Genomic DNA, 9,130 nt, shown 5'->3' with positions numbered 1-9,130 from the left:
AGTCAAAGCAGAATGTTTAGATTATAAATTATTCCTGATGGCTCTGAATGATGAATGCCAAAAAGAGAAGGTCCAAAAGCGATATCAGTTACACCAGAAATCTAAACCCACTTTGAAAAGTATATTCAGCCTGAAGAAAGTGATATTTTTCAGATGCCGTTGCTTTTCTTCTTTCATGTAGCTTCTAAATACAGATCTGCAATATATTTCTGATGCGTTTGGAAGATCCAGTTTTCTCCTGAGATGATTTCCTAACTTTTTCAACCACCACTTCACCCTCTCTACCTACTTGTCCTGATATACTGCCTTTCTAAAGTTCTGAATCAAGTCAGTCATCTCTGCAAAGTGTCTGGTTAAGCAGCTATAGATTTCAAAAGTTCATGTTTGGGGCTCTTTATCTGACAGAGACAGGAGAAGAGAGAAGGACCAGGCAGTCAGTGGAAAGGGCCCAAGTACGTCTGACCTCCCTTTATTCTCTTATTCTCTGCCTTTCTGCACTTCAAAATGAACATCACAGAGATTTTCTTTTATTTTGTATTTCTGACTTTCTTTTCTGAAGATCTCAGCAGTTATGGTTACTCTAGAATGATGATTTCTGAGTATATAATTACTTAGCTTTTATTAACAAACAAATTATGTGAGAGAGCAGTGAGAACAGCGCTGGGATATCAGTCTAAATTTTGTTCAGTAATTGCTTTCCAATTACTGTGCGTAGACGACATGAAAAAAATATAGAAGTGGCCAAACTGGTTTTGTTTCAAAAAGTGTTTTTGCCCAGTATGGAAGTGAATACAGCACCTGCAGAACAGAAAAGTTGTAAATTTGCACTATTTTTTGAAACTTCAGTGGCATTTTGTCTTCTGCCAGATTTCATTTTCACATGAGTCAACTCAGTTGCCAGCCTTCCTAGTGCTGTCTGTATCACAGAATCACCAAGGCTGGAAAAGACCTCCAAGGTCATCCAATACAGCCATCCACCAACCACCAGTATTTCCCCACTATGTCCCTCAGTGCAACATCATTCTTGAACACCTCCAGGGATGGTTACTCAACCCTGGACAGCCCGTTCCAGTGCCTGACAATTCTTCAGAGGAGAAACTTTTCCTAATATTCCACTTGAACCTCCCCTGGCACAACTTGAGACCATTCCCTCTTTTCCTATTGCTAGTTACACAGGAGAAGGGGATGACCCTCTCCTCTCTACAACCTCCTTTCGGGTAGTTGCAGAGAGCATGACAGTCTCTGTGGGACCAAACACAACAATATGTGGACCATGTATTTCAAAGAAGGAAAAGGAAGATAGGATGGAGGGCTGAAGGGGTGGCATTCTGGCAGGAAAGCCATGAAGAATTCCTATTTTGGTGAACGGACTCTAGGTGGCAACAACACTCTGCATACCCTTCCCAGAGGTTAGTCAGAGGCTGTTAGCACTGCTTACGTGAAGACAGAAAGGACAGCATTTTCAGTAATGCTTGTAGACGATTTTCCAGCTGATTGCACCAGCTGCACGTTGTTAGAAACATTTCCAGATTCTGTCAGTTTTCATTGTAATAGAGGACCCGGTTTTCAAAACACATTATGAAAAACATGCTGCGTGTTTCATTTTGCAGGCATAATACTGCAGGTGTACAGAAGAAATGTAGCAAACTACTCACTCTTTTGGTTATCCTGCCTGGATGGGCAACCTCAGGAAGTGCATGGATAATCCTGATTTGTAATGATGTCTGTGAAAGTGCACAGATGGTTATACACAACTGCAGTTCTGTAGCACTCACCGGCGATGCTCTTGAAATGCCACTTCATCACCTTGTCAAAAAACAGCCATACAAATCTCTCCAGAAACGCTTGCCACATCCTCTGTGTAAAACACTGCATTATCTGCCAAGAGAATCATAGTGCCTGATTTCATCTCCTCGCTGTGTACCTGGGCTTACCAGAAGATAAGCAAACACACACTAAATGTATGATAAACTGCATGATAAACTGCAGTGTTTTGGTTTTTTCCTCAAAAGTCAGCTTAACTATTAGCTCCACTGACCCTTAAAATATTTCCATCTGTTACTGGTGTGTTCATGGGCACAGGGAGAAAGCAGAGAAGAAAAATATTCGTTTTGATTATACTTTGCAGCAAAGAATTGTGAATGTAATCACACTATATGCTGATAATGACCACAGAAAATCTTCAAAGCATGATAACATTATGTTGGTAGTTAGGCCAAGATATCTGGTGGGTTCTACAGGGTATGATAAACTTCTCTCTCGCTGTGATAAAGCTGTGATTAGAAGAGCTTTGTAAAATTGACCCATTCGCCTACATGTTGACAACTAATCTCCTCTGGGGCTATTCCCAGTATTTCATATCTCTAAGCTGCTTTCAGAGAAAGCAACTTTAAATGTAAAATTGCATCACCTAGAGGTATTTTCTTCCTTTTTTTACTGAAGCACAGAATTTCCCTTTAAATGAGACTGAATCAGCTTTCCAGGCTTCTAATTCTAAACCAGTATCTCATCTCTTTCCATAAACCTGGTTGATCAGTATTTTAAATAAATATGTATAAATGAGTTGGGATTCATTCCTACTTTGTTTAAAAATATTCAATTAAATGGAGGTTTGTTTTGTTAAATCCATCCAGTGACCTCATAGTCTTTGGAAAATCAATCATCTGCATAAATACTTAGCAGGTGTAACATTTTGCAAGTATAATAGATAAATACATAGCAGAGGAGTTTAATCTAGGTGATCATTATGGTCCTTTACAACCTAGGTCATTCTATGATTCTGTGATAAATACTGCTTTCCCTGTAATAGATGATAATAGAGACATAATAGAATCTTCTATTTTATTTATTTATTTATTTATGTCATTTGGGCAAATATCACACTATTAATCTCATACTATGTGAGCAACAGCTAGGAATATTTAAATCTGAAACGAGAGTGCTTTAAAAAGGAGACAGAGAATTCTCTGACTCTTTAAATGTTGAGCTGCTTTGTGTAATGCTCATTGGTATTAGCTTTTCTTTCTTTCATTCAGGCAGTAATCTTACTATGCTTTTGAAAAAAGTGGGGACATGAAGGCAAAACTTCATAGTAGATATAAATGTTACTTCCATGCCAGAAGCTTTGTATGACCCTTTTTTATGCTGGCCCTCTTCCTAAAAATTACTACTATCTCTTCTTTCTCTTTCAGGTATTGAGACTTACTTGTTTCTTTTCCATCAATTTGTCCTTTGATCCATGGGGATTTAACAAATGTATTGAAAATGCTAGCTGTCCCCTGCAGTAAACAGGGGGAAAAGTGTTGTCTGCTGAGAGCCAAAAGGTTCCCAGGGATGTGTGCTAGCAGCTCACCACAGTTCTATCAAGTATTGACACAGGCAAAAACAATGTGACTTCATGCAGTGAGAACTGAAGTTGTGGGGACTGATGGCCGCTCAATCATGTATTCTTTAACTCTTCAGTATAGAACTCCATGAGGTCTGTATCATCAACCTTTACTCTTCAGAGGTCCCTCCATCGTAGCTTTCATCTATACCAATGAGCTTCTCCTACTGATAATTACAGCATTCTCTGCAACTTCTGAATAGGTCAAGTAAGCAAAAGCTACCTTGTCACACCTAAGCCAAAGATGCCATAAAGTTGTAGAAATAGCTTTGTTTTTTCAATCAGACATTGAAACATGAAAACCATCAGTGATATGTTGAATGCCAAATTATGTTCTAAGATGAGGCACTATGTTATAAGAACAGTTTTTACCACATTGTTATCTGTATCTTTTTTATTCTCAGATAGTCAGGAATCACTCAGCACAGATTAAGGCACATTATTTTCTAGATGAAGCTGACTTCTGTTTGCCACGGAACAGTTTGCCACTGTTTTGGTACAATACGAAATGTCATTCTCTGCAGTTCCGGGAGCTCCCAGATAATCAGCAAGTGAAACAATGAAACATTCAAAACAAAACCAAATATCTATGTGCCCCTTAAATGTAGGGTTTACTTTTTTAACACAACAGAAGGAAGCCCATCCATTCTTTATTTGTATTCAAGAGCTGTATCCCTTTCAAAAGAAGTTTTGTTCAGCAAAGTAGTTTTCACATTTCCAGGAGCCCTTGCACTTCTACCAGAGTTACCCAGATTTTACTTGGCAGATCTCCACTGTCATGGGAAACAATAGCCCTTAGGAGGACCTGGATGAGCTACAGGAAGATGTGTTTGTACATCACTTTCTTTCAAATAGGTACTCTGTATTTCTTTCAATACTGCAAGTTTCCAACGTGACTTACAATTCTAAATACCACCCTACTTAACAGTAGATGAGTAGAGGAGGAAATCCTCTTTCAGTCAGGCGATGAATCTATAGGATGTTCTTTTCACAAGCTGTAGAACAGGAAGGACAGGAGAGTAAATACCAAAAAGAACTTCAGTAAACTTATATTGAACATGCACATTTTCTTTAAAAAAAAAAAAAAAAAAGAAAAAAGAAAAAAAAAAAAAGGAAAAATAAAATCACTGGTCTTGCTTATCAAGTAAATCTTGAAAAAGTGAAGCAAAAGAAGGCTCCAAAATAAATGTAGAGTACTCTTTCTTTGTAGTACAAAAATGCATGATTTCCTAAAGCCTAAATTACTGGAGCTCTGCCACTGTCCTAAAATTCACTTCAAATAATGGAATTGCAGCCTGTCTTCAAAAATTTTGTCTTCACTTTCCACTTTTGCTCTCCAGTTACCATAAGGATTCTTTTCCACAAGGCAAGCAATGTTTAAAATGAGTTAAATGCATTATATTGTGAAACCAACTAAAGAAAAGTAGTAATCAATATCAAATCATTGAGGCTTACAGATCTTAGTGATGCAGGAATATTTATTCACTGTTATTCTGCCTACAGAAGATTTCTTACTGTAGATATACATCGCTAACTCCTTGATGTGTAGTTAAGAAATGAACAAGAAAAGAATGAATTCAAAGTAAAGCAAAAATTGACAGGAAAAGCAGAAGCGCCTTTGTTTGGTTTCTTTAATTTAAATTTTAAACCTGAAACATGCAGTGTTTGGTTTTCCTCGTTGGTTTACTTTTTCAAACCTTAAAATGCTGCATACCATGCTTAAGGTAGGTCATGGGCACTGGGGGTTCTTGCTACTATTTCATAATGCAGTTAACACTACCCTGCCAACTTCTCTGTATAACAGAATTTGTTCTTCCTCTCCTAGCTAGTATCACTAAAGAAAACTGAGATGCTAGCTCATAACATGAAATCTGCAAATTTCATGCCACTGGTATAGAATCACAGCCCAGGGAAGGCTGAGATCTCATTAGATGGGTATTTTTTCCTCACTTTTATTGGTGTGTGGGAGGGTCTAATGTCTCATAGTGAACATTTTAATGGAAACTCATTCTAGTTCACTAAAAATCAGAACAAAACTTTCCACAGTGTTGATATCAAATGACTATTGAAATGCAATTTCTAGAGTTTTCTGTAAAAAAGTAAAGTAATAGAAAATATTCCGTTTTCAGTGTAGCTAGCTTCTGTTGGTTATTAACTATTAAGTGTGCATAACTTGAGGAAACATTAGCAATCAGATATTCAATCCAGTCCATCTCTGAGGTGGGTTAAGTATGAACCGCATAGCAAGTCACCAGTTCTGGCACAGTACCATATTTGAATGATTCTCAGACTGGAATCAGCTGGTGCTTAGCAGCACTGCTTAGAGCCTGGACCAAGTATAGGGCCATATCTGTCAGCTGGATGTGTCTTTGGATATCTGAGTTCCCAGAAGCAGGATGTGAAAATGAGTTTAAAATACAGGCTTTGCCTTTTCCCCTTAGTGCAGCCCTTTAGTGATCCATTGAAAGACAAACTTCCAGTGCTGTTCAGCTTGAGAGGGAGGATACGCATATAGATACAGATCTGTGCCTGTGGCTGAGGGGAATGCTAATCCTTCTAGGATGAGAAAGTGAATCTGCATATCAGATGAAAGCCAATATCTTATATTGCTGCATATCCTCCCACTAATGACCACCAGTCAGAAGAATTCTCAGGAAATTCAGTAATTTATCCAAGAGGAGTTTCTCTTTATGTTCTTTTCCCTGACACTCCTTTCACTGCCTGCTTAACTCCAGGCTTCCGCATTGAAATGGAAAGGTTTCTGACGCTGTACGTGTTCTATATAATCAAATTCTTTCTTTAAATTCTATCTCAAGTAACTAAATGCTTCCACTTCAATGGCTAATATTTCCTTTCACCACTTTAAAGTTTGTATTATTTTAATGATACAGTGGGTGAATAATTGCTCTTAAATTATATATATATGTATAAATGTGACTAGGAATGCAGGTTTTGTCTTCTCCCTGCCATTCAGTATTTTTTATAAAGCTTTATCATGTCCTCTTATATTCATGCCATCCCTAAACAGGTCTAATCTTTTCAGTTTCTCCATACAGAAAGTTCTCAGCCTCTAATAACTTCCAGTGCCTCTCTCTAGATAGTTTCAGTATATGCTGTATCTGTTTTGAAGTCCAGTTCCCAAAACTGAAGAAAGTATTCAAGATAACTTGAAGCAGATGACTGAACTGTGGGAATTATAACATTTCCAGTCTGATCTTTCTTTACATTTTGCTCACTTTCTGAACACTGCTTCCAATGAGCTTTCCACTGCAACACCAGGATTTTCTGAGCAGTTACACTCAATTCAGGTCCCAGTAGGTTGTGTGAATAACACAGAATATTCCATCCAGATTTAAGATTTCCTAGCATGAATCCATTTAGTCTCTGTTGTGTTTATTGAGCTCCTCAGGTTAAGTCTCTGTTCACTGTCTCTGAGGCTCTTTTACAGCAAGCAAAATTAAATAACAGCAAACATTCTGTATGCTGTCACATCCTTTTACCCCTTTCCAGATCAGTGAGATTTATAACATACTCTTCTTCACTTTCCTAGAGATACCAGGTTGTCACAGGAGGCCTGCATGCACATACCCTTGGGATATATCTGTGCTGCCCCCCACAGTGAGTGCAAACACTGCCAAGCATGTCTGTAACTTACAGCACTGCACTTCGACTCATCTACTGCCTGTCTCTCAGCAGGTGACTTGGCTGCCTTGTTTACAGTAGCTTGGGTCTCTCAGCAGGGCAATACACAGTGAAGGGCAGATATAAGCCTAGTCACGTTGAAAATCAACCAGATAGTAGCAATATTTGCTTTCCAGCAGTTTTGAATGCTCAGCAGTACCTTTTCTCCCACCATAAGCTGACTTTATAAACATCTGATAAATATTGTGTTAAGGAATCCGCTGAAAGTCTGAACACATTTGCACATAGTGTTTCCTTAAGATGGTATTTCCTCAATACGGTCAAAAACTGTACAGTAGCTCTATGAAAGGGAAATAATTCCTTAACAAGCTGGAGCCTAGGGGCTCATCTCCTGTCTTGGCATACTCATATTTGATTACTTCCTTCATTAATCACCCCAACTCATTTTCCAGGTACAAAAGTCCCTGGTTTCTAGGACAGCCAGTCCCTAGACACAGGATAAAGGCTTTATACTGTCTCCTGACAGAACCACCACTGCAATTATTACATTGATTAAAATTTATATTGGACATATCTAGAAGGCTGCAATTAAATTAATCCCCACTCTGCTAGCCACTACACAAACGTGTAACAAATTCTGGGCCCTCAGGAAAAACACTTAATTCTAATGTAAACTCCTTGGGGCAGAAATTATCTTCATCTTTGTTCTGTAGGAATACAGTGCCTGGCACTGGTGGACCCTCTAGGCTGCACTACAATCCTAATAATAATACTAGTAATGATAATTAATATTAACATTAAATACTGTTGTTTCAATTTTACTACATCTTACCTCTCCCCCTCTTTTATTTGTTTGTTTTGTCCTAAGTATATATTTCATTTTGACTGAAGAATCTTTAATGTTTGAGTGGTGTGCTAAGGATACTTTGCTCTGTTTACAGGGAACAAACAGTCCAATTAAATGAGTGTTTCATATCATAGAATGAATCATAGAATGTCCTGGGCTGAAAAGAACCACAATGATCACCTAGTTTCAACCCCCCTGCTACATGCAGGGTCACCAACCACCAGACCAGGCTGTCCAGAGCCACATCCAGCCTGGAGTGTTTGATGGGATGAACAAATGGCGTAAGTACAAGTGGCAAGAGAGAGAGGACAATATCAAAAGCTGTTCTTCTGCTCCATGTGAATGTTAATACTTGTTCAGTGTTCCACGATGAATTCCCTCGGTACATTGTGTTACTGGATAAAATCCTCCACACTGAGAAAGATGCTCATGTCACTGCTGAGTCAGAAGCTGGCAATCGTCATATCAGCATGCTTCTTAGTTTTTTCAAATGTCCTTTTTTTTCCTCACCCTCTCCCAAGGAAGTATGCATTCCAGATGCTGATTTGAGTCTCCCAGACTGAAAGAAATGGGAACAGAATGTCAAAACACAGGGATAGCTTAGTGTTAACATGTTACAAAATGCGATGCACCATGGGAATACAATAGTGATTAACTACTGAAATGCAAGAATTTACTATTTTTTATGCTTCATTACCCCCACAGTGTCTATAGAAATGCCAGTCTCAGTCTCAGTATCAGACTGGCCTATTTGCAGTTAGTGTCCTACTTTTAAATGTATTTGAACATCTAGGTGTTAAATGACATTAAGCCAGGTAAAACTAGATACATTTCAAGCAGAGTTTAAAAACAAACATAACCCCAAACCAACAAGAACTAGAATGGTAAACTGGCAAAGGATTTGTCCTCAAGATACAGAAGATACCCATCTATAGAAACACCTGATCTCTTTCAGCAAAATATCATCATGACCTTGATATGAAAAGTAATCTACATCTGCACAATACTAAGATGCACCTGATTGTGCCTGTCTATTACTATCACCAAACACTTCTCAAAACGCATTGAGTTAACTAGCACACTTTCTTTTCCAAAAGGTTTTGGAACATTGGTTCCTTTCCAGCTTCAAGGCTTTTTGAAGAACAAGATTAAATAACAATACTGTTCCTCCATGTGATTGAAAACATGAATATTTTCTTTTATATATGGGAAACAGGAGAAGAATGTCTCTTCTGCTACAGAAGCTGGCATGTGGC

Source organism: Coturnix japonica, chromosome 2 (genome assembly GCF_054131305.1).
Source record: "Coturnix japonica strain WE chromosome 2, WE-NBRP24, whole genome shotgun sequence".
NCBI lineage: Eukaryota > Metazoa > Chordata > Aves > Galliformes > Phasianidae > Coturnix > Coturnix japonica.
The sequence above is the reverse complement of the archived record's forward strand: the minus strand, read 5'-3'. Positions refer to the sequence as shown.